General features: G+C 37.2%; 1 protein-coding gene across 2 annotated transcripts in view; it reads right to left on the minus strand.

The window, feature by feature from the left end:
• LOC143208276 (uncharacterized) overlaps positions 1-19,846 on the minus strand; it is a 244,213-nt gene extending 224,367 nt beyond the window's left edge. For both annotated transcript variants that reach the window (XM_076422548.1, XM_076422546.1), the window contains exon 1: positions 19,616-19,846. The gene's annotated coding sequence lies outside the window, so the exon portion shown is untranslated. The remainder of the gene's footprint in view (positions 1-19,615) is intronic.
• Positions 19,847-26,659: the final 6,813 nt, after the last annotated feature.

Below are 26,659 nucleotides of genomic sequence, written 5' to 3' on the forward strand. Positions count from 1 at the left end.
ACTTCCTCGTTTTATTTGCATAATCGGATACATATTTTAAATTTTAAATACGCCAAATTTTTAATACTGCCTTTTAGACAGGAAATTTTGTACGACACAGAACGCCTAATTATACAAAATTAAATGTCGCCGGAAATGTAGGAAACTCGTTATGATGTTAGTGTTGCGGCATAATTGCGTGAGACCTAGCTGGAAAAAAACATGAAATATTTCTGCTTTAGAGGTAAAGGAAATAAAAAACCTACACTCGGTCAGGAAGCGCTTTCCGTGGAATATGACTAACATAAATAGTATAAACGAACAATAAAAATATTATTATGTATGTACACGTTACACGAGGAATTATGATTTGACGAAAAATCTTGCATCTCACAATACATTCCAGCTTTTTAAGTGTCCCGTCTTGCAACGCAATATTCATATTTTTTCCTTCTGATTTTGTTGGAACAGACTCGATTACCTTCTCGAGCTGCAAATTTTACTACAGTTGAGTTGAGTCTTAGTCTAAGGAAAACCCTCGGGTTCGTGATGTTTCTTAGATCCTATGATTCTACCATTTCTTTTTGTCAGAAAATAGATATAACATTCATATATTCTTCTTTGGGAATGTTTACTGACCCTAATTATATCCATAATAATTCATTTAACAGCGATATAAGCATAAAAATCGTACGTTTATATTCGTTACAAAGAAAATTGTGTCGAGCAAAAAATAAGAATCTTTAAGCTTCTATGAACGATTTTCTATATTAACCATAGCACTCCCAAACTCCGATCATTCACGTGTATTCCCAACGGGGGGCTCCTCGAGTACATACTCTTCTTTACTCATTTCTCCTAAGAAAAACTTATCTAAAACTTGGTTGTTAATACACTCCTCAAAAGAATTAAGGGATCACTTCTGCGAACCCGAAAAATTGCTCCCACTTTACGTGATCATAACTCCGTCAAAAATTGCCGTATCAATATCGTTAAACAATGGTTTGAAAGCCTGAAACCTCTAGTTTCAGATGCTCTGTTTCAAATTGCTGCTATGTTGCTTTTTTACAATGTTATAGCGAGATGAAGACAACATTGACGGTTAACAAAAATTTGGTGCAACTTTGGAACATTACACAGGGAGAAACAGATTTTTTTGATAAATCGCGTTAATATCATTTGGAAGGGCTATCTCTCCTGTGTAAAATGTGTGATTGTTGATTATTGTGCGATTTTTTTTATTCGAGTTATAATATCTCATATTTATACTTATAGTTATTGTATCTTGATTGGTAGTTCTGGTATTAATCGTCTATTATTGTCCCAACGGAATCAATCATTAAGTTCTCTTTGAATTCAAGAAACTATGCAGATATGAAACTCGTCGCGATAAATGTGGTTTAGATAAATACTGTCCTTTGATATGTCTTATTCGTAAAATACCTTGCATTCATAAGAATCTTTTCAATGTTTTAAATGACGGAATACCAATGACGAGACTATACATATTAATATAAATATGGAATTTCGAAAATACAGGTTGAATTTCCTAGACTCAGTCTCTGCTGTTGGACTCATCCATTTTAATCAAGACACAACTTCGCCTCGAAATTAATAATTGTCGGCGGTGTCCTCTCGGGTCGCGTTACGTGAAACACGTTAAAGTTGAGCGTCGTTTTTCCTACAGTCACGAAGAACTTCGAAGCGATAGTTAAAAACCTCGAGAGGGTCATCCCTCCTTTCGTAAGAGAAATATTCAACGAGGCAAAGAGTACTTGGAACAATTAATGGAGCAGAGCCTGTCGTCGTTTTGGAAAATCAGTTTACCCGAGTGCAGAGACAGCTTTCGTTCGTTGATTGAATAAACTTTTCCGTAGTCGATTCGCTGACGAATTCGTTCTCGTTGTATAATAAAATGAATCCTATATCCTAGGAATTAAAGTTTATAACAAAGCAGAAGAAAGGAAACAGAATGGTACCGCAACATAAATTTTTATAGCTGCTAATCGATCATTCTTTCTCAAAACTACCGATGTCTTTGAATTCGTACAAAGTAAACATTCAATTCACCTCCCGTTCATTGAATACGCAAAAATTCATAAAAACAGTGATAAAATATTTTTTATATAATAAGTTATTCTCTCACTATTTTTATAGAATTAATTGCACTTCGAGAAACGGTTCAAATACCGTCATATGTGATGATGTCTTTCAACATCTTATCTACATTATTGTAGGATGCGTGAATTCCCAGTAAAACAGGCGAAACGCGCATCCCGCATCGCCATGTTGTACGGTTGTCTCCAAGTTTTTGTACAAGTAGTTGTTGTTCCACCATCTTACTATTTTATGAAACCGTTATTATGCGTTACGAGTCAACCCCTTGATTTATCCCCGCACGCGTAGATCGATTGTCTAACTCGATCGCGAATATTGAACTAAAATAGGGAAATCCTACATTATTATACTACCCAGATAGCACGTCTGTTTGACGTGTAAGAGACGCTCAGGAGACATTCGTAGGACATTCGGGAGGTCTTTAAGACGTTCCTAAGAAGTCTTAAAAGTGTATAAATGTTAATTAAATGAAAAGAAGGGGCGAGTAAAAATAGATTTCGACAAAAACGAGTTTAAAGTTAAATCACTAAATAGCTTTATTAGAAGAACGAATGTGGAATTGACATAAAAAGTGTAATATAAAAATGACAATTGCAATTAAAATCACAATAAAAATAATAAAAATTCTTGTGAATTCTCCAAAACACGAGGAACCTGTACTTACAGTTGTAAAATAGATCGAAGACCTATTTTTTATAAAGGAAATTTATCAAGCGGTTCCCCTTTTCAATTTTTAAAAATAATCTGTACTGATTGTAGAATATACTTAAAATATCATTTTCAAAAGAGTCCCTTCTAATAAAAACAAGATTATCACAATAATTTTCAAAGCAATTCAAATTGCCCAGCGCGAAGTATACAGAAACCCGGATTGTAGGTTAAGTGTATTTTAATGTCCTACGTCCTATGGCAAATTACAGCCTTGTGAGGACTGAGGACATTTCACGCATTCATCATGGTTTTATACATATTAAACACGACATTTGAAATTCACGTGAAACAGTAACCTTCAAAAGGACTTTCTAAATGCATGGTAACGATCTCGCGCGTCGATTCCGTTTCTTTCTTTCTGAAAAACAGCAACGGAATTAGGTCACTTTTAAAAAATACAGAGGGGAAAACGTGAGATACCTGCAGAACCGTTGAGAGTGAGAGCAGAAAACGTTGCGACTTTTTACAACGTAGGAAACGCATTAGATTCTTTTCTGTGGAAATCCTCTTTCGAGACGTTATCCTGCTGCATATATGTATAAAAATAGTACGCAAAAATGTTACCTTTTTCGTCTATGATGGAACCAAATGAAACACAATTAGTGCCGAGGGCTTACACCAGGGGTGGCCACCCTTTTACGTACCGTGCGTCAAATTTTTCCGAATACGAGTTCAGATGCGCCATACAATTCGAGCACTTTTTCTACCTTTTTACGTTCAATGCTGGGGTTGGAAAATAGATAACTCTATCACGCAAATAAATTAATTACACTGTCCAACACCAAATTTGTTCCACAACTACTGTTGGGTGGTTCTTATAGACTTTTTTTTCTCTGATTCCAAAGCTATCCTTAATTTTTCTCCTACTATATGCACAGTTTTGGAGGAACATGGCTTTGAAAAAAGAATATTTTTCAACTTTAAACAAATATTATGATGTTATTATAAAAGATATTGAATTGTTCTTTGCAGCAAAAGATTCTGTAGACTTTCCCCAATACAGTGATATCAAATATTAATACATTATATTAAAGACGGAGAGACACCACTTTTGCACCAATTTTTGAGAATATTGAGGAAAAAACAAAAGAAGTGCCTTGAAGAGAAAGAAACGCTCTTTCTATTGCTTTTTTACACAAGATTCTACGATAATTTTTTCGCTTTCTGGAGCCAGTTAAAGTTAAAAAGCCAACATTTACTTCAATGTTGAATAATTCGAATAAAAAAATTCGCTCGATATTCAACAACCACACAATTTACACAGGAAAGATAGCCCTTCCAAATGATATTAACGCGATTTATCAAAAAAATTTGTTGCTCCCCGTGTGATGTCCCAAAGTTGCACAAAATTTTTGTTAACCGTGAATGTTGTCTTCATCTCGCTATAACTTTGTAAAAACCAACATAGCAACAATTTGAAAGAGAGGTTTCAGGCTTTCAAACCATTGTTTAACGATGTCGATACAGCAATTCTTCACGGAGTTATGATCACGTAAAGTGGGAGCAATTTTTCGGGTTCGCACAAGTGATCCCTTAATTCTTTTGAGGAGTGTATTTGTGTGCACTGGAGCGGCAATTTAAAGATAGTAACTTGGTACATTTAAAGATTTTGTGAGTATTTCAAAATTTTAAAGTAATATTTTTCGAAATACGATACTTATAAAATTTGATAAACGATAATCGAAATCTTGTTCACTTCTTCGATATTTATAATTCCTCCGAATTTGTTCGTGCATGTGTATTCAGGTATAAGCAGAAATATATGTACAATGTTCGTGAATACCTCGATGAGGTCCGCGCTCAATTCGAACATATACATACAAGTGACGGAACATTCGAACAAGTTTGTACGACATTCAAACCCAGCAAAGTTTCCGAGCTCGCGGTAAAGTTCGAATGCTTTGAGACGTTCGAACTTTCAAGCTTTCGAAGCATGAAAGCGAACTCTCTCTCGACATCCTCCCTCCTCCGCGACTCCAAAGACGACGCGACGGCCGAGCGGAACTCGGGCAGCTATATAAACGGAGAATGAATCACGCATGAATGAAAATTCAAACATTCATCCATTCTACCGTATTCTCGAGAAACTAGCAAAATTTAACCAAAGGAAAAACAATCGGAACACGAACTTAAGGGGAGGTTTTCTGATTTAGAACCATAAAAAACTGATTTTTCTTTTTTACATTTACTTAAAGCCTTTAAAACTATATCTGCAAAAGGATTTGTTTAAATTCCTAAGAATAACGAAGATATGGACGTTTGAAATAGACTTTATAAAAATTTTAAAATTTAAATCACTTTGAAAGGCACTCTTTCTTGAGGGTGATGCCGTTTCTGAGATTTTAAGATCAGCTTGATTTCTTCAAATGGAAGTACAGTAAATCCTCTATAAACGCAAAAGCCTCGGGGGGGATTCGTTTGCGTTTATCATAGACGAGTGTCACGTTCGCATGCAGATACGCATTCGACGTGCCCAATTCTTAGGACAATCGCCGCTCAACGTTCCCGGCTGACGCCGATCACAGCCCCAGTTGAGGCAGAAACGTGCCTCAATTACTCTCCTCCTTTTCCCCTTCCACTATACCATTCCAGCACCACGCGCACACTCCAACGTCCCCCACTAAGACCGTAGACCACGGTGCCCGTTGGTGCCCGTGTCGTAGACTGGACCAGTGTCGCCAGATGAGGGGAGTCACGGTGAAATGATGTACCCCCTCTCTGATGACCAGAGTAATATGTGACACGTTGCGCGTGCGCAACAATGACATGACATTTCGCAGGTTTTAGGTTATTGCCGCGTAAAATTCACCCATTTATTTATTTCACACACTATGTAATTATTGATCCCTTTATGTCTATGTTGTGAGTTGTACAAATAAAACATAATTTGTCAATTTATCGTGTAGAAGAAAAATGAGTGAATTTATTATCACAGTCTCTTTTATGCAACTATTTTTTAGGAGCGTATGAGGGTTAACAGCGTTAAAATATATTATGATTTATTGATTTTACTGGAATGTAACTCAGTACTACATACATACAGATTTCAAGATTTTTTCCATTGTACATATAATTGGAACGACCCACATGATTCATTTCATTAAGTAGGTACATGTACATAATAGGTACGATACGATTGGATACGATACGCGGCAATAACCTAAAACGCATGCGCAACGTGTCACATATTACTCTGGTCATCAGAGAGGGGGTATCTTGTATTCCCCTCGAGTGACGGTTCGGTCACTTTCTGGCGACACTGGACTGGACTGGTCATCAGAGAGGGGGTACTTGATTCCCCTCGATTGCTGGCGACCTGGCGACACTGACCACTGCCGATCCACTACCTCCACCGCATAACGGTACCTTTGCTCCGTGCGCTCTCGCCCGCACCCAGTACTTAGCCCCGTTTCACACTTGAGCGGACCGTTCGCGCTCCGCGCGCGAAACAAATTACCTGCAATGTTATGGGAGCTTTCACAGTGCAGCGGACGGTCCGCGCTCGGAGCGAGCGTCCGCACGGCTCCTCCGCGTCCGCGCTACAGAGTTCCATGTAATCAAATGTATGCTTTCACAGGCAAGTATTTGACTTCCAGGCCGCGGACATCTAGGCAAATGTCTAGATCTTTATAGTTTATGTACTTGCAGCTCATTTCGATTTCAAATATTTTTTGTGATCATAATTATTATGCCGTGTTAGCGGCTCAATTCAATTCATGTACTTGGCGTAATTTTTTTACTTTTTTGAAGCTTTGATTGGGATCATACTTTCGCAGTTATTGTAGGTGCCCCACCCTGTATATGTATAATATTTGTATAATCTAAGGGTACAACATGGTCGCGCGCCTGTAGGAGATCAAGTCGAATAAGCCTAAAGGTTTCAAGCATTATAACGTGGCCCCGAGCCACGGCACGATATCACTATCTGATAACACGCCACACAATCCCCTCGGTTTCTGCACAACAAGCCTCGGAATATTTTCAGGCCGCCGGAAATTGAGGGTCGCGATTACGCACACGGCTGCACGCATTCCACTGTAACGAGAGAACGAACGTTTTTATCGGCGCCGCGCCGCGCCGCTGTGTGAATCTTCGGGCGACCGAATGGAGGAAGCTACGTGGAAACACCGGGGAACGAGAGAGTGAGGATCGAGGGGGAGAATTTTCTTTTACATCTCTCCAACCGCCGAGGTGGGATTTTCCACGAAAATTCAGATGCGAAAGAATCTCTGGCGTCGTCCTTTAATGAAATCTTCAGCTCGTCCGCGGCTCCCGTACACAGTGAATCATGAGGTCGGAACAATATCTTTGATTTGATTGTGGCCGGAAAATGTGTTGAAAAGACCAAGTTGAACGCTGTTTGAAAAACTCATTCTCACCGAATGCAACTACGGTAAAGTCGCGTTATTTCTCGGCGACTGCCTACCCTGAATTTGTCAAGAGCCTATCCCCTCGACTGAGGGGCAACGCCGCAAATCAACTTTCTAATTTTGATATTTTTTCAACTGATATCGATTTCTAAATGTCCACCGACCACAAAAATGATAAAATTAATCAAATACAATAGCAATTCTAGTTGTGATACACGCATGAAAATAGACAGCTTAGGAATATCGATTTTCCCTACATAATTTGGATTTTCATTCTTAAGGGAGTCTTTCCCAGCAGACGACGCTCACGCGTGAACACTCACACACCGCTAGACCACGTATACGTACGCGAGGATTGCAAGGGTCCGGGATTCCACTTCTGATTTCTCGGTAATGCAAAGACGGGGTTTTGTAGACGTCAATATCGCTAGATGAAAGATCAATCTAGGACGCTGTTTGCCTTCTTTTACGTTTCCGAGCAATAGTTTTGCAATATTTGACTGCATGTTGCCCGTCGGAGAGGCTAGTACGCCGGCGTGACTGCAGCGCCATCTGACGGGCAACATGCAGCCAAATATTGCAAAACCGTTGCTCGGAAACGTAAAAGAAGGTCTTTTGAGGCAAACAGCGTCCTAGATTGATCTTTCATCTAGCGATTTTGACAAAAAGTAGGTCTTTCGATTTAAAAAAATCAAGGTGACCTTGAAATCTCCTCTATGCCTCCATCCACGCAGAAAATGTTTATGTCGCAACATGTCCCCCTCTATACCGTGTAAATTCTGTCCATAACATTTTTTCATATTGTTACAAATAAAGGCAATATTGAAAGTGGACATAGTTATTGCCCCAGCCTGTATATTATATAAATTTCAGGTGTATACTGTTTTCTTATTTTAGTGTATATTGAGTGTTTATTATTATTATTATTTAGTATTTATTTAAGTTAATACGAAGATATACATATAGCGAATGCAAACATGCAGAATGTGAGAAATGCTGGGATTTCCGCGCGAGCACGATGGCCATTTTTTCGTAGATCAACTATAAAACACGGAGCAGCGCGTAGTAGCAGCCTCTTTTTCTTGCATCTTAATCAGAAAACTTCAAAGAACACAATGGCACAGAAATGAACACCCGGTCGCACCCGGAGGTATAACAAAGTCATTACCAAAGTCTTAGAATCATAAAAAAAGTGACAAAAAAATGTATATAGTACAAAAGTGAATTTCTCTTAAAAGTATACCTTGTACTTAGCGAAAAAAAACTTGTATAAAACAAAAATCTGTTAGCGTATGTAAATAAGGTAACAATTACTATTAAGTGAATTCGTTGAATAATGAAAGCGTGTTAACAGAATTTCGAAGTTCCGACAAATGTCAGTGCTTTATGGATACATGAATGGGAAAACGAATGGTGAGAGATTGTTCCTCAGATATTCAACTAACTCACAAGCCACAAAAATTTTACAATTTATGTAAAGTTTTAAAAATTGAATTTTAACCGCTGAAATCGGACATACAGGCCACTGTGCGACGTTTACGTGCGATACTAATCTGTCTGAGCCCCTACTACCTATTTATTTTGGAAGCATGTGAATATAAAAATATAAACACATTGTAACAGTGAAATTATTCTACAAGTTAAATGGAACTTTTACATCGTTTTTAATAAAACGGTTGACTTGAGATCCATGGTTCCTTCGAGACTTTTCTTCCTCGCGATGAGTACTATACGCTGCAATAGCAACAAAATGTTGACCTTGATTTTCAAGGTCTTTTCAAGGTTGGATCTTCACCGATCCAAAGATATAATTTTTATGTGTTCAACCTAATTTACAACTTATAAATCTGTTAATGATACTGAGGAAAGTTCTTTTTATTTCACGGTACAACGGGGCCTTTTATACCTGCATAATGAATCAATTATATTGCAATTACAAAAAATACTGTCCTCGATATCGTTAAATTGGGCTCAATTTTCACAAATAGAATTGCAATTGTAGTCGTGGCAGTCTAAAAAAAAAGTAGTCATCTTGCTTTAACTAGATAATATTCTATTTCATAATTTAAACTGTTCTGAAGCTCTTATTTAAGAAATAATGAGAAAATTAGCATGCCTAATAAAGAAAAAAGATATTAAAAGATCTACGTATATTCTGTGACAGAAGCATGGTGTTAAAAATATTAGCGTTCTTTAAATTCACTCGTGGTTAATTTTATCTCTAACTATTCGCAATTTAGCTAACCTCACGCTGCTAAAGCGGCTTGTGAATGTAATTAGTACTACATGGTACAATTAAAACAGCAGTTAAATTTTCGTGCAATACGAGTTTCGTGCGCGTCCACGTTATCTGTGAGACGCGAGTTAGTAAAATACGTGACAAAATATTTAATGCAGTAAAATCTTTCATGTCGGAGAAGGATAGTTTCATCTTCAGTATGATGTTTCATTCGAAAATATGTGAGCACGCAAAGTAGCAGAATAATTTCTAAACAGTGTAGGAAATTGTGCGAATTGCGTAGAAACAACTATAAAATGTGTTTATTGATTAAAAATCTGTAGATTCGCAACAAGCGCTGAATTCCTTCCTACTATCGCACAGGATGGGGCAATAACTTTGTCCAGCTTGAATATTTACGTTACTTGTAATTATATGAAAAAATGATATATGTGCATATACAAAAGTTGCATGGTATGGAGGGGGAAATATTGTGATGTAAACACTTTTTATATGCGTGAGGGCGTTTCGGAGATTTTAAGGTCACCTTGATTCCTTTAAATGGAAAAACCTACTTGTACATTTATGTAAACATGAATGGTGGAGTATCTCGTGAGGGACTGAAGCTATCACAAAAATGCTCCCACACTGACCTACACCAAACTGTTCGCTACAAAGGAGTACATTGTGCAGTATAAATGATTCTTGTGTGGGTGAAATAGAGGAGATAGCAGCCAAAATAATTTTTTTAAATGGCATCCTATATATCTTTCTACTCGTAACATTGGGAACAGTGGGGCTAAAAGTCCGGCGATTGAGAAATTCCGACTTGAATAGCTTTGTTTGTTTATGATCGACTAAAATCTGCATTATACTCTGTAAGTAGTGTGGGGGATTAGGGTGGTTCTTATACAGGGTGAGTCCGAAGAAACAAAACACCTAAATATCCTCGTTACTTTTCGTTGTACAAAAAAACTTCTTAAGACAAAATTACACTGTTTGAAGGGCCACATGTAACGGTGTAAGGGAAAAAATTTTCAAGTTCATTTTTTTACAAGATTGCAAGGTCATCGATATTTTCTTAAATGGAATGAGGTACTTTTTAATACATCAATCGATGCAGCTGGACATTCGTTACAAAAAAGTACTAACCTAGGTATGTCGAAAAGTTAGTAGTTCACGAGATATTTCGATTTAAATAACTCTAAAACACCATTACTGTCGTACTAAAACGTTACACAAGTAAGTAAACTAAGGTCTTACTTACCACTATAGACGATACGTCAACTTTAGATGCTTATATCTTGACAACGGTTTATGCAAAAATAATGTTTTTGTAGTGTTTGGAAATGTCTTAACCACATCAATCAAAATGCATAATCAAAAATATAAAATATGAAATTTTAAACGTGATCTTTACGGAGTTTCTCAAGAGAGAGATCCACTATAATATTAAACAAATATAATCATCATATACTCTTCTCTATACCCTGCAACTTTTATTTGAGACATTTTTTATACCACTTATAGTTTTTAAGATATGGAATTTTGTCCGGTTTATGCAAAAATAATGTTTCTGTAGTGTTTGGAAATGTCTTATTGTTAACCACATCTATCAAAATGCGTAATCAAAAATTTAAATTTGAATATGAAATTTTAAACGTGATCTTTACGGAGTTTCTCAAGAGAGAGATCCACTATAATATTAAACAAATATAATCATCATATACTCTTCTCTATACCCTGCAACTTTTATTTGAGACATTTTTTATACCACTTATAGTTTTTAAGATATGGAATTTTGTCCACAAAACGAACATTCCAACGCACTGTGGCAGCGCGGCGCGGCGATCTGGTGTCTTTCCATTTAATTCGGGGGAGAACAACGTTGGGTGACACAGCAGGCGTGAAAGCCTGCTAAGGTGACTAGAATATAATAACGGTATCGATCGTAACGGGAATATAAGGGTGCGTTTACGTGCGTTTATATAACGGAGCAAATACCCTGGTGAAGAGCAGTAAACGTCGTGACTACCTCTTGTTGTGCTCAGGGAGAAACAAAATAGAAAAAAAAACACAGAGAAACAACGGGAAATATAAATCTTCCAGGGAGGCGAATAAGTTAACAATGGCTAGTAATAAAATTTATATTCTGTCGAATGTGTTCAAGCTGCAAAATATCTTTCGTTTTCAAAATATGCAATATATTTTTATTGCTCTCGACTGAATAAAATTGTATGCAATCGCGGCACACAAAATTTAAAAAGAAAAGTAAGCTGATACAAATCTTCAGAGCAACAGAAGCTAAAGCATTTACACAATGTGACATAATATACAGGGTGAGTCACTTAAATGTAACGAAGTTTTACTCAGAAACTGCTGCATACAGGGTGCGGCGTAAATTAGTCCCCACGATTTTTCAGCCCCTTCGGATGGTCGGAGAGAAAAGTGTTTCCTACCAAAGTTAATCAGTATTTAACCGTCAAGAAATTGCAATTTTTTAAATTAAAAAAAAATCGGTTTTCAACAAAGAAATCAAGGTCGTTGTCATATCTTTTAATGGGTAGTTTCAAAACTGGGTATTTTTAACTTCATAATATTATAGGCGACGTGGAAACGAATTTAACGACCTGCTATACGATGACTTTCGGATGACCTCGAAAGAAAATATCGCCATGAATCAATTGCCAGAATATTTGAAATATTTCGACGGTTCGTAATAGCAACGCCTCGCATTTAGAAGTAAACAAATGAACGTAAACATTGCTTCAGAACTTAACGTGTACATGTTATTAATTAATAATTAAATTAAATTGTCGAACTGCATCCCATATTGTGTAACGCAAAGTTCTGCTCCTTGTAACAAAGTCTTATGTGTAGCTTCCATAGAGAACTTCTTAGAGAACTTCTTTTTACATTTCTACACGCTTGAATTATGCGTTCTTTAAGATTTTCCATATTATCCGCAGGTCTTTCATACACAATCGATTGTAAATATCCTCAAAGATAAATATCTAAAGGGGTCATATCCGGCGAGCGAGCTGACCATCGAATTGGACCATATGTTCCGATCCAAATATTCTGGCATTTGATTCATGCCGATATTATCTTTCTAAGGTCATCTGAAAGTCATTGTTTCGTTTCGACGTCGCCTATAATATTATGAAGTTAAAAATACAGTTCCATTAAAAGATATGACAGCGACTTTGATTTTTGGTTGAAAATCAATTTTTTTTTTTAAATTTAAAATATTGTAATTTCTTGTCGGTTAAATACTGATTAACTTTGGTAAGAAACATTTTTCATCATCGTGGGGACTAATTTGCTCCGCACCCTGTATACACAATAGATTTTGGTATACATTTACTGGCAATTTTTTCGGTTCCATATTTCATTATTTATAACTTATTAAAATTAAAGATGGTTTAGATTAGAGATATACACACTGAGTGTAAAAAGTATTCGTACGTCCTTTAAATTAAGAATAACTTTTTTTATAATTGTACCAGACGACCTGATTTAAAGGTTAATAAATTGGTTTATAAAATGATATGCAAAAAAGATTTTCCGAAAATTATAATACTAGTGAACCACCCTGTATGATAGTGCTCACGCTCGAGGTCTTTTCTGCCACCACTTGGTGAGGGGGAAAAAACCACGATTTTTGTTACCTGTTTTTGGTATTTCGCCTATAACTCAAAAACTATAGGTCCTACGAACTTTTCCTTTTTATTTTTGAAAAGAGCATTACATTTCCTTCAAATTTCACCGTTCCAACGTATTTTTTGACCCAATAGGTACCGAGAGACAGGTGTGTAAAATTAGGAAATGTGTGTTTCTCAAAATGACATTCCCAGAGTACCCCCAAATGACGTGCCAAAATTAAAAGCCAATTCTATAAAAAGCGTGAAGCGAATAAAAGAACAGAGCAAATGAACGCCATGGTGCCGGATGAAAATATCGAGTAAACGTGTGTGTAGATAAAAGCCTGCTTTGGATGGAAGAGATTTTGATAGGAGGGAAAGCAGCTAGTGGCCATGTTGCACGATCCCCTGGGATTAAACAAACAACCGTCAGCTAACACGTACACTCGAATCGGACACACCCTGCCTTTACTTTGCGGCGTATCAACGGAAATTCGGGACGTCGACCATGACGAAGTGCGTATCAAGTACAAGTGAACCGAGTCGCCGTAGGGAATGTCGTAGAATTCCAGCTGGCACTATAATTCTTCGGCTCCTGCACAGCAGAACGGCACACGCAACGGTAATACAAAATATTTCCACTTTCCCTCCCTCAAGAATTCCGAACATGTATCCCCCTTTCATCGAGCAATGTTCAAATGAGTACGTGCGCGTTCTATGATACAAAGTAACTTTGTAATATTCAACCATAAGATTTGAAATTCCTTAGGAAGTTAGAACAATTGTTTCGCTACACAACGCGACCAAAGGTTTCGAGAAAAATTGCAAATTGCAACTGCAATTTCGGAATTGCAGAGAAAATACTAAAATTCGTATTTCGCAACTTTTTTATGTTCCAATTAAACATACTCTGAATATTTCATAAAAATCGGTCGACGTTGCAATGAGCTACAAACGTTTAAAGATCGTGAAAATTGCAATCTTTCACGATTTTTGAACTCTATCTGCAATAAACCTAAGGATTCTTACATTTTTCGATGTCTGTACGATCTTTTCGCATCAACTCATTTCAATGAAACTTTCACAATACATATAATTGACACAGATCTACAGAACGTATTTTTGAAATTTTCAATATAGGCCCACCTAAAAAATAAGAGAGAAATTGTCATTTCTTAATTGAGAAAATTGTAATTTTCTATACAAAACCGACCGATTGCAATTTTTGAAAAAATTTCTTTTCACAACGTGTAGTAAACTAATTGTTCTAACTTCTAGAAAAAGTTCAAATCGTATAGTCAAATATTGAAACAGTTAGAGCGTTTTTGAGAGCGTTCGAATATATTAATGGGAGTCACTGTACGTCGCACAGTGGGGCAAAGTGATGAATTTTGTGACAAAATCAAAGAACTTTATATTATATAGAGCGATGATTTTTTTTAAATTAAAGCTGAAATATTGCAGAACATGGGAAAAATAGAAAGATTCTAATGATTACAACGAAAAAATTACGTGAAAAAATATACGGGAAATGATGTGTGGCATGTTAAAAACAAATTTTTTCCGCGCGTGGTATTGGAAAAACCACAATTTTCTTGAAATTGTGCAAGTTTAACGAATTCTTTCAAGGTTAAAAAACGTTCGTACCACAATCTTCATAATTATCACATATTCTGCAAAGTTTTAGCTTTCATTTAAAAAAATTGCATCGCTCTATCTCATTTGTATCGAAAGTTCTTTGATTTTGACACAGATTTCGTCGGTTTGGCCAATAGTGCGTCGTCGAGCACTTTCTCGACGACAAGGTACTAACAGAAGTCGGTAATATTGCCTAGAACCTGCTAAGTTATCCTAAGATTGGGCTTCAGGGCCTATAACCGCTCATTAGAGCAGCGAGACTTTTCGTTAGTACCTCCAGATGTTGAAGGCAAAACCACCACCAAGCGTTTAAAGAGCCGGATAAAGTGCACCGTTGTGTTTTAATCGGTTCAGTCGGCAAACGTACTCAAACATTAACTCGACCCTGCTAGCAGTAAGAAATAGTATTGTTAGACGTTTTCTTTCTTAATTAGATCGATGAACCCATCCATATAACCTAAAGCAACAATTAAGTCGTTGCGTATGAAATATCCAATTTCAGAGTGCAAATGTTATGAGATGTTTTAATTAAGAAATAATGTTCTACAGGTTTATTATAAATAGACTGTGGATCTTTACGCAATTATGGCTTTTGAAAATTTCCGAAAAATTCTAGGACATAAAATGCGACAGAAATTAATAGATTCTTAATTTATTTCAGATCTAAAAAGAATACTACCACGGAAAATGAGATTAAAATTCGTCTACAAAAAAGGCAAATTCCATAAACATCTGCAGTCTACTTATAACGGGTGTTTCGCTTCAAACAAGCCATTTAAATATCTTCTCTAACTCTGAAGATACAATAAATGTTCTTGACGGAATCTAAATTGTTTCAAAAGTCGCTTTTTATAAATTGTAATTTTTTAATGGTTTTTTCAAGATCACTAGTGTTTTTTCATATACATATAACTAGTAAAATTTTCAGGAAATAAAGTGAAATTACTCGTTAATTATTAGGTTTGGGGCTAATGAAGGTCAATACTTTTTTACTAAAAATTCGAAATTCTTCCATATTTTGGTTGAAAAAATATAGTATTCCATTTAAACAAACAAAGTCGACCTACAAATTTCCGAAACGCTGCCACTTGTAAAAAAATAAATACACTACATAATGGTACTCCTTCAGACCATGCAACTTCTGTATACAAAACTTTTTCGTGCAACGCATACTTTGGAAGTTATATAGGTGTGCAATTTGCGTGAACCACCCTGCATACAGGACGAGTCACCTAACGTTGCCACCTCAAATATCTTCGTTGTTTTTAAAGATACAGTGACTCCCACTAATATTCGGACACGCATAAAAACACCATAACTTTTTAAATATTGGACTATGCGATTTGAACTTTCTTGGGAATAGAGCAATTAGTTCACTGCAGGATGTGAAAAGAAACTTTTTCGAAAATTGCATTTCGTCGGGATTGTAAAGAAAATACTAAAAGTCGCATTTTACAACTTTTTTATGCGTGCCTATATTGAAATTTTAAAAAATACGTTTTGTAGATCTGTATCAATTATACGCAATGCGAAAGTTTCATAGTAATAGGTTGATGCAGGAAAAAACAACAGGCATTAAAAGATGCAAGAATCCTTAGAATTACTGCAGTTGGAGGCCGAAAATCGTGAAAAACTGCAATTTTTACCCTCTTTAAACGTTTGTGGCTCATTACAACGTCGACCGATTTCGATGAAATTTTCAACATATGTTTAATTGATACAGATCTACGAAACGTGTTTTCTAAATTTTCCATATACAGTGGGTGTACAAAGTATTCGTACACCTTTTAAGAACTAATAACTTTTTTATAATTGTACCAAACGACCTGATTTTTTATAATCAATTAGAAGCATTGGTTTACGAAATGTTATGCAAAAAAGATGTTCCAGAAATTTTTAATTTACAAGGTTACATGCAAAAATAAAAAAGGGATTTTTTAAAACTTTTTTATTGGAGCCCTTAAAGAAAATTTAAAATGTATGTTTTGTAGATCTATAATACTTACACACATGCTGAAAATTTCATCGAAACCGATTAACATACACGCGAGCTACAGGCGGTTAAAAATGGTGAAAATCGTAGTTTTACACGACTTTTGATCAATTTCTGCTTCAAATCCACAGAATCGTACATCTTTCGATGCGTGTAATTTTTTCCTACGTCAACCGATTTCGTTGAAATTTTCAGCATATGTACAACTATTATAGATCTACAAAACATATATTTTAAATTTTCATTAGGGACCCAAATAAAAGAGTTTCAAAAAATGCCTTTTTTATTTTTGCATGTAACCTTGTAAATTATAATTTTTGGAAAATCTTTTTTCCATATCACTTCGTAAACCAATGCTTCTAATCGATTATTAAAAAATGAGGTCGTTTGATACAATTATAAAGAAGTTATTAGTTTTTAAAAGGTGTACGAACACTTTGTACACCCACTGTAAGCCCACACAGAAAAGTTGAATAATACAGCTTTTAGTATTTTCTTTGCAATTCCGACAACCTGCAGTTTTTTTTTAAATTTTTGTCATATTGTGTAGCAAACCAATTCTTCTAACTTCTCCAAAAATTTCAAGTCGTATATTCCAATATTAAAAAAGTTATGGTGTTTTTAAGAGTGTCCGAATATTAGTGGGAGTCACTGTACGTCAAATGTCTGAAGGACAAAGTTGAATGGTAAAATGGGGCTCATACGATACCAACAAAAAGATGAGACGTCACTTTTCTTTCAACCATTTGTTGCTATCTTTTTCGTTTACGACTTATAAACACGTAGGTAGAAAGGCGGTTCGGATAGAAAGGTTGATTTCTCCCTGAAAATAAAAAACGGACACGAACGAAGTGTCACTAAATTCTTAGGTATGTCTAACGAAGACTTTTGTAAAGTTTCATCAAGATCAACGTGTATCAGTCGCCGGGGTTCGTTTGCAAGCAACCCGAAAATTTGGCCACTTTTTAACGTCCTACTTTAAGCCGTTCACGATTTCACGCGTGTATCGATATTTACATTGTACGAAGCTTAATTCGTCGTAGAACTAAGGGAATCGAGAGGAACAATGGGCAACAACGCGAAAAGCTCAGACGACCGGAACAACGGAGCCACTTGTTACGCGCACCGCGCTAAAAATTGTTTCTTCGGTTCGTCGTACGTTAACTCGGTGAATTCCGTGCCGCGATCGATAATCGTGCTCATTCTGCCGGAGACCCCTGACCAAACTCGAAACGAACTCTCGTTCGGTGGCAATGTTAGCAAGACACGTTCGATGGTATCCATAGACTCGTGAAATCTCGTAATCCTCGTGAAATTTTACACATTTCTCACACTTCTTCCACGGGTTCGCAATCCGCGCCGTCAATGGCGACGTTTTAAATTCAAAAATTGAATAAACCCGTTCCTCTCATCGTATGAACACTCGTTCCAGTAATCACTATGAAAATATATTAACTGACTGAAAAAAAATATTTAACCCTACTATTCGTCACATCATACTATAGGCGAATTTTCAAATTAATTTATATCCTATTTTTATGATTGTCTATACTTTAAAATTCTTGATGAGGTTATATAGTCGACAGGTTGCTCTCATTTTTTAGTTCTTTTATACAATTTCTACAGGTGGTAGGCGTGAATTAATAGCTGATCCTTGAGAAATATCCTTGAAATGATTAGTATAATCCTCGAGAATGTTTAAACAACAAAATTGCTCCGATAGTTGTAATTATTTAATCCTCCCTGCTCAGTTCCACTAAATTGTTCCGTTTTGTCAATGTCGATTGGAATAATCGTTAGCGAAGGAACGTTTACAGCGAGTTTCACGTTAATTTATGTATCATTTGAGACAAACTTGAAAAATATCCTATCGCGCGTAGGCGTGTTGCGTGCAGCGACGATCGATAACCCTTGTTTTATAAAATTCAGAAGGGCCCTCCTGGAAAACGACTCGAAAACTCTTTAAAACTTCTGCACGGTAGGATTTCCGAGAGCCTTAGGATCGTTGGTTCGCGTTCGCGTTACTCAAGTGTGTGCAAACGTCTCCGGTGACGTTTCACAAAACTTGATCCCCGTACAAGCGCGATCGTTTCCAAGAGAATTATAATTGCCTGTAGCGATATTCGAGAAGAACATAGACAGAGGTTCTTCAAGCGGAGAAAAACCCTAACGAGCATATCGACGGAAGTATACAAATGAGTCTGCAAGGTATATTTGAATTTTTCTCGAGCAGTTTTCAAAATAACAGAGAACGTCACCGTTCGCATTTATTTCGTTCGTTTTACTCCCTCTATCTCGAATTATTTAATAAGTTCGTTTCCATTTTTCCGATGTTACAACATTTATCCGATCAACACGAAAATTGCGTCATCACCGTCATCAAAAACTTCAACGCAGCAACGAAATAATTCCCGCAGTAGATGCTAACAGGTGTTCGATCATCATTTTCCTGGCCCGTGAACAAATAGGCAACCTCTTCGAGTGCTTCGACCACCCGAAAAGTGAAAATAAGAAGGACGACTTTCGTTGAACTCTATGAAACGTTTATGAAGGTTATTTGTTAGCGAAGTAACTCTAGAGACGTAGCACGAGATCCACGATCATTCCCGATCACACTATTCCTTCAGTCTTGATCACCTGTAGGATACACAGTTCACTCTCTTCGATGTTCCCGCGGGAAGCAGATCTAACGCTCGAAGGATGCTCACTTGTTCACGGGCGTTGATCACTCCGTTTCGATCCTCTGCGGGAATCATTCTCATTTTCTTTTTGTTTACACAAGCACTGTTCGTTAGAACGACTCGGTTGCAAATTCCCGCGAGGAAACATCGTCGCTCCAATGACGATCGAACGGTTAAATACGCGGAACGAAAGCAGGAAGCTGCTCGGAGGTTGATTGGTGACGATGATCACAGCGGAACGAAGACGATGATGTAGCACTGACCTTGTTCCGAAAGATCCTCTCCTAACTGACGAACGCGCGGGAACCGAGGCTCATGTCAAAAGCCAGTTGAACGACTAGGAGAGTTACCGGCGAATGACTTTACGGTTGGACCTCGTGATCCTTTGGACTCCTGCCGCGCTCTGTGCTGTCACACGGAACGTGTATACCCTTAGCGGTCAACGCCGGGTTGCGCGACGACGCCGACGCCGGCGCCGACGCCGCGCCGTCGTCGTCACCGACGGACAGAAGCTTACGGTGTTGCGCACCTGCGCCTTGACTCCGTTCTCGTCCTCCTACCTACCCGATACCAAACCTCACTTGAGCTGCCACGCCGGTAACTGAGCACCTGAGCTCACCCATTGCCCTCGCCTGCCACACCTGAACTAGTTATTCCACCCCGTAACCCGTTTCGCCTCGCCGAATGAAACACTTCGCACCAGAAATACTACGTCCTATCGGCCGAATTACATTTGCCAATGCGAATCCTCACACGCGGACTCCCCTCACGGTGTGCCATTCGGTTTTCAATAATTAGCTGACACAATGCACGCCGCGCCTGATCCTTCCCGGAGCCTCGAATTCGTACACGCACTTTTAGACCCCATATACAGGGTGTTCCCTCTAAAACGGGACACCTAAATATATCTCCTCTATCTCTGAAAATACAAAAAATGTTTCGAACGTAATCTAATTGGTTTCGAAAGACGAATCAGATGGAAGAATCGTTTTTTATAAATTGTAATTTTTTAATCGTTTTTTCAAAGTCACTCGTGTTTTTTTATATATTGTATACACACATTTTTTGTTGTTGTATGTTATAGCAAACATTATTGTGCATTCATCCATGTTTAATAGCACGACCTTGAAATGACCGTGAACTTTGAAATTTGCTAATTACTGCAGAATTTGCTTTCAGCGACATTTCAGATTTCAACGGTAACAGAAATTCGACCATGAACTTGAACTTGTAAATAAACACATTGTATCATTCCTCTGTGTGCATAGAGAGTGAGAGAGATATGTATTTAGGCACAGCGCGATCATTTAGGTAACTCTTAGATACCTCGAAAACAGTCACCCCCACCCTTGGGGAGGGTCCAAAAGGGCGGCCCTACACGTATAGACCTCACCAAGTGCACTATTTCGCTAACAGCAGTTGTATAAATGAACTTAATTAGGTGTTTGTCATGTTTTTTTAATGTGGGCCCCTCAAGCACATTGCGCCCGAACTCGGCGGTCCAGATATTGCGCCCGATGGAAGGTTAAGAGTTTTCTCACTGCTAGATTTCTCAGTGTATCGACAAGCGATCCATAATGCGTTATTCAGAACAGGAGAAAATTCAAATGGTTTTAATTTACGGTGAAGCTCGAGAGTGTCTAAGAAAAGCAATACGAATTTAGAAAGACAGATTTCCAGAACGTTCTTGTCCATCACGTTCTGCATACTCAAGTATTGTTAAAACATTTTGTGAGACTGGTAGTGTCAACAGAAACATTCGTGTGAGACGTAAGACTGTTACTTATCAAGCAATTGTGAACAATATCATCGCTAAAGTTGACCAAAACTCGAATGTTAGTATAAGGCAACTTGGACGTGAAACCGGTATTTGTGTGACAAGCATATTCTGGATTCTTCATTCATAAAAATTTCATCCTTTCCATTTATCTCTTCACCACGAGCTCCATGGAAGAGACTTTGAAAACCGCGTACACTTTTCTCAATGGGGTATACGGAAATATGAAAGTAATGAAATGTTTTTCCAAACAGTATTGTTTACGGACGAAGCATACTTTACAAATCATGCTCAGGTGAACCTCGAGAACATGCATTATTGGTCGGTTGAAAATCCATGATGGTTTAGACAACTCGATAAGCAGAGACCATGGACTATAAATGTCTGGTGTGGTATTCTATTGGGTTGGCAAATAAGTTCGTTCGGTTTTTGTGATTTATTCCACTCTACAAAACCGAACAAACTTATTTACCAACCCAATAAATAATAGGATAATTGGGCCGTATTTTATCAACGGTACGCAAACTGAGCAGAAGTATGCTGAATTTTTAGAACATATTCCACCAGGTTTATTAGAAGATGTACCATTTAGGGACCGTCTAGTATTATGGTATCAACACGATGGGTGTCCAGCACACTTTTTCCATATTGCAACACGTGTCCTCAACGAAGAATTCCCAAATCGTTGGATTGGACGCAACGGACCTGTATCATGGCCGGCTCGTTCACCCGATCTCACCCCACTTGACTTTCTCTTATGGGGGACATTAAAGGGTACGGTTTATCAAGAGCAGTCCACGACGCCAGAAAATATGAAGGAACGAATAATTGCTGCATGTGCTGATATGAAACCTGAAATCATCGAAAGAGCTGTACAATCTGTCGTTTTTCGCCTCACGACATGTATCACAACGGAAGGACATCATTTCGAACATTTATTGCAGTAATAAATGTGATTATTTACCGTTGAAATCTGAAATGTCGCTGAAAGTAAGTTCGGCATTAATTAGCAAATTTCAGAGTTCACGGTCATTTCAAGGTCGTGCTATTAAACATGGATGAATGCACAATAATGTTTGCTACAACATACAACAACTAAATGTGTGTGTATATATGTAAAAAAAAGACGAGTGGCCTTGTAAAAACGATTAAAAAATTACAATTTATAAAAAACGATTCTTCCATCTGATTCGTCTTTTGAAACCATTTAGATTACGTTAGAAACATTTTTTGTATTTTCAGAGATAGAGGAGATATTTCGGTGTCCTGTTTTAGACACATGTATGTGTGCTTCGGTGGGAGTAAAGCAGCAAACTAACAAGAGAACTTTCCAACTTCTTTCCCCCCATGTGACGAAGAGCGTTCGGTGAAACTAAATTCGTAAAGCAACGTGTGTAACATATCAAACATATACATTTCTTCTGCAAAGAAATCCAGTTCATTTAAAGGTTTATATTTTTTCTCTCGAATATATACTGTTCGGGAGTCAAAAAACACGGGGGTAGGATACTTTCACAACGATAACGTTACATCACGTTCCGACAGCGAGAGAAAATAAAGTGGAAAAATACTTTGGACGCGAAATATATTAGCTGCCTCGCTTTACTTCTCATGCTTCGCGTTCACGTATACACGCCCGCGCTATAGTGCCAGTGTGCCAGTGCACACAATCCTACAAACACGGGTGTCAATGTTGTAACAGGTACTGGCACCCGCTACAATTGGCTCACCTTTCCGTTTTGTCTGTGTACTTTTCATTCGGTAACATTTACATAGACGTTGAAATATCATAATGGAAATGACTTTTTCTTTGTTCTATTTCATTGAATGAAATTATCGTACATGTTTGGAAAGGTTAATCCATGCTTACTGTTCTTATTATAGAGTCATTACTAGACTGCGGATCTTTATGCAAAATAAAAAATGTTTACATTATTTGCAAAGCACAGGTGCCAAATGAAAAATTGTTTAATCGTTTAATCATCTTATTAAATTGAAACTAATACATTCGTGTCCTTAAATCTTTTTAATATGTCCACTGCTTTAAATTGTGCGTAGCCATTTTTATCATAAATGCATAAAATCCGCAGTCTAGTCACTACAATTAGCTTCAAGAATAATTGTAGTTTTTATATCAAATGACACACTAGACTTTTTTTAATATTATTTCTGAACCTCTGGAGAGGTTTATTTCTGCTTATATGTATACTGGTTGAATCTCGTAACGCGAACTCATAACTCGTAAGTTATTTGTTGTACGAAAAAATGTATCAGTGCTCTAATCTGTTATTTCTTACTTTGATTTTTTATTGAGATACGAGGATCGCCTTTAATCACATGGAATGTCCAATATTTTTTCTCAAATTCGGACAAATCATGAAATTCTGCGTAAAAAAGTATTCATACAGAATGGGGCTTCAAATGAATAGTTATTACGACATTTTCAAATTAATACTCTTCTCTTAGGAAATACGCTAAATCAACGTGTAACTTCGCCCCCTCCCTCGATCTAACCACAATCACTCTATTCGCATAATCTTTTCATTGTAGATGTCATCCAGAATTTAGGTTTAGGTAGCAAAGTGACTTGCAGTGTGGATGCGTCTTAATGTAGACAGGCGAAGAGTGGGAGAAGAAAGAGGGAGAGCGCGTGAAGTCGTCGAATAACGAGAGATCAAAGTCATTTCAAGGTTATGTTTTTATAAATATCTGAATGTATTTTTCGATCAGTTACATGGTGCAATAAAATAAAAATGTAGTTATGTACCAAAGAACATCGATGACCTTGATAGCTCCGAAAAAAATGACCTTCGGAAAAAGATATTCGTGCAAGATATTTGGTCCATTGACACCATGCACATTACATGACAATTAGCGAACTAGTCGGTCAAACATCTTTAAAAAATTCAAGTCCTTTCGACCAATTTTTAGAAAGTTATGCGATTTTTAAGAGTGTCCACTTAATATTGACGCTGACTGTATAAGATTAACATGTAAAAGAAATCCTAAAATACTGAATCCTGAGGCAGTAGAGTTATTAATTAACTAATGCAATCAATCATCATAGATCATCACGAAAGACAAATTATGGTATGTTTATTTTATTAACATGGTCTTCCAGATAAACACAGTCTTCCAGACAACGTCAATTGCACAACGAAGATAAATTATGCAATGTGTTTTCATCGGTGTTCTCTAATATAATAGATCCGCATTCATGTAATAATTCACGGAGAGTTGCTTGCGATGAAAAGAAGTTTCCTCGTTAAAATTAACAAAGAGAAACTAAACAGCCTACAATTATCTTACACCTACAACTGACTTCCTAATTGTATCTCATTCTCGCAGATTGTTGCACTCCTTCTTCTGGTCGCGGCTGAAAGAAACTTCATTTTCAACGAGTATACTGAACAGAGAATAAAAAGAATCTAGCTTCCATTGGTTTTCATCTTTCCCGTAATTCTTGCTTAATTTAAATTGGTGAGTGATGCCTCTGAAAATATTAGGATTGTTAGTAGACGTCATTATTTATAATGATTAATTTGTAAAACAAAAAGTAACTGATATGCGTTATAATAATTTTGCTTTAAATGAAATTGAAAATAAATATTAGCAGATATCATATTTACGTGATTATGATATACATATATACATACATATATATAATACATATACGAGATTTATAGAGAAACAAATCGTACAAATTTAAAAAAAATCATATTATCATTTTTTAAATAAAAATCAAGGACATTCTATAATAATGGAATTCAAATTGTGCCAAAATGATAGAGACTACCATCTTAAACTGCAGCCGCTTCAAAAAATAATGAAATAAACCGTTTTTAGTAAGATAATTTAATCTATTAATTCATAGATTAACTTTTGGTCAGAACTGGGTTGTCTATATTTTACACCTTGTTCCTGTTCGTTGCGAATATCTTGAAAACCAAGAAAAGAGGTCCTGTTATATGAAAAGGAAAAAGTTGTACAAAATATCGAAATCTATAATATATTTAAATGTCATCAAAATTGGAAAGGAGTGCCTCTTTGTAAATGATTGCTAAAGATTTTACCACGTTTAGCGTATTCACCGGACTTGGATTCATCGAACGTTCACTTGTTCCGATTCGCCCAACACCATTTAGTGGATACCCATTTGAAAAGGTATCAAGAGGTACAGAAATGAATCACCGACTTCATTGACTCAAAACTGTAAACGTTTTATAGAAATGGGATTCGCCACCTGTCCGGGAGATAGAATAAACTTGTAGACACTGCTGGTCGAGAATTAACACTTATACCAGCAGTTCATGCCACCACAGTCACCGAGCACTGACGCGAAAATCAGGTCACAGTAACAACAGGAAACATCTGTTGCTGGGAGATGTGCTATTCGGATAAGCAGGCCGTTCAGACCAAAATCAATGGGTTCTCGACAAAAGTAAATATCCATTGTGTATACCTGATAAAAATATTCTATTCCCGGAGCAGTAACGGAGAAAAAATTGGTTCTTGGCTACTAGAAAAGCGTGTTACGATTCCATTTATCCAGGCATATGACTAGTTCATTCACAGGGCTTTTCAGCGAACCGGAAGCCAACGCATGACCGGGCCGTTTCTTTATCACAACCACGCGAGATGGTGGAGGATAAGAAAAGCACGGGGAGGAGGTACGAAGGACAGGGACGTCAGTATTGACCCAGTTGGTGGCGCTCGCTGTTGCTTCACCCTCTTCCCAACCCCTGTGCTGCGCTTGTCACTCGCGTTGCTCACATGGTAGATCAGAAAGTTCGGCATAGCTCCTCATATGTAGTGTATACACAGCAGCCATCCACCACCACGTCTGCAATACACATTATCGTAGAAAGTGTCGTGTTACGCAATCCCCATAGAGGATTGAACAAGCCGCGTAGGCCGGGTTACGGCATGCGATTGTTGCGCAGATGCTCGTCACTTCCTCAAAGGGTGACCCCTTCGTAGCACATGCTTTCGTTGCAGGATTATACGTTTCAAGGACTCTTTAGGATCAGAAGAGGTCCAAAGAGTCATCGACCACCGCTCAGATTAAAACGAGCAGCATAAACAGCACTTCATACTCACTTACATCTTAATTGCCCTGTTTTTACCACGTTTTTATTAGCTCGCTTTCTTGTCTGTCTGTTTGTCTGTTTGGTCGGTACAAATTTTGCAATTGATTTTAAACTAACTTCCCGATGAGCTAGAGACTTGAAATTTTAAACATAGCTCAGAACTGGATGACAATGCAATATTTTAAAAAAAATTTTTTTAAAAGCCTAAGCGTTTCGGAGATATAAATTGTTAATAATTATTTGAACCATTAAGTACCTCGTCGGTGTCCGCGTTCAATAGGGTCATTCCACGCGAAAACGGACACTTTTTGGAGTAAAATTTCGGATTTTGTTCAAATTTAAATATGCTGTAGTCTTTAGTGACCTATGCACGAATCTCAGGGGATTTTTCGATATCTTAAAAATTGTTGATTCTACAGAGGTGTAAAAATCGTGTCAAA

This window comes from Lasioglossum baleicum, chromosome 4 (assembly GCF_051020765.1).
Source record: "Lasioglossum baleicum chromosome 4, iyLasBale1, whole genome shotgun sequence".
Classification (NCBI taxonomy): domain Eukaryota; kingdom Metazoa; phylum Arthropoda; class Insecta; order Hymenoptera; family Halictidae; genus Lasioglossum; species Lasioglossum baleicum.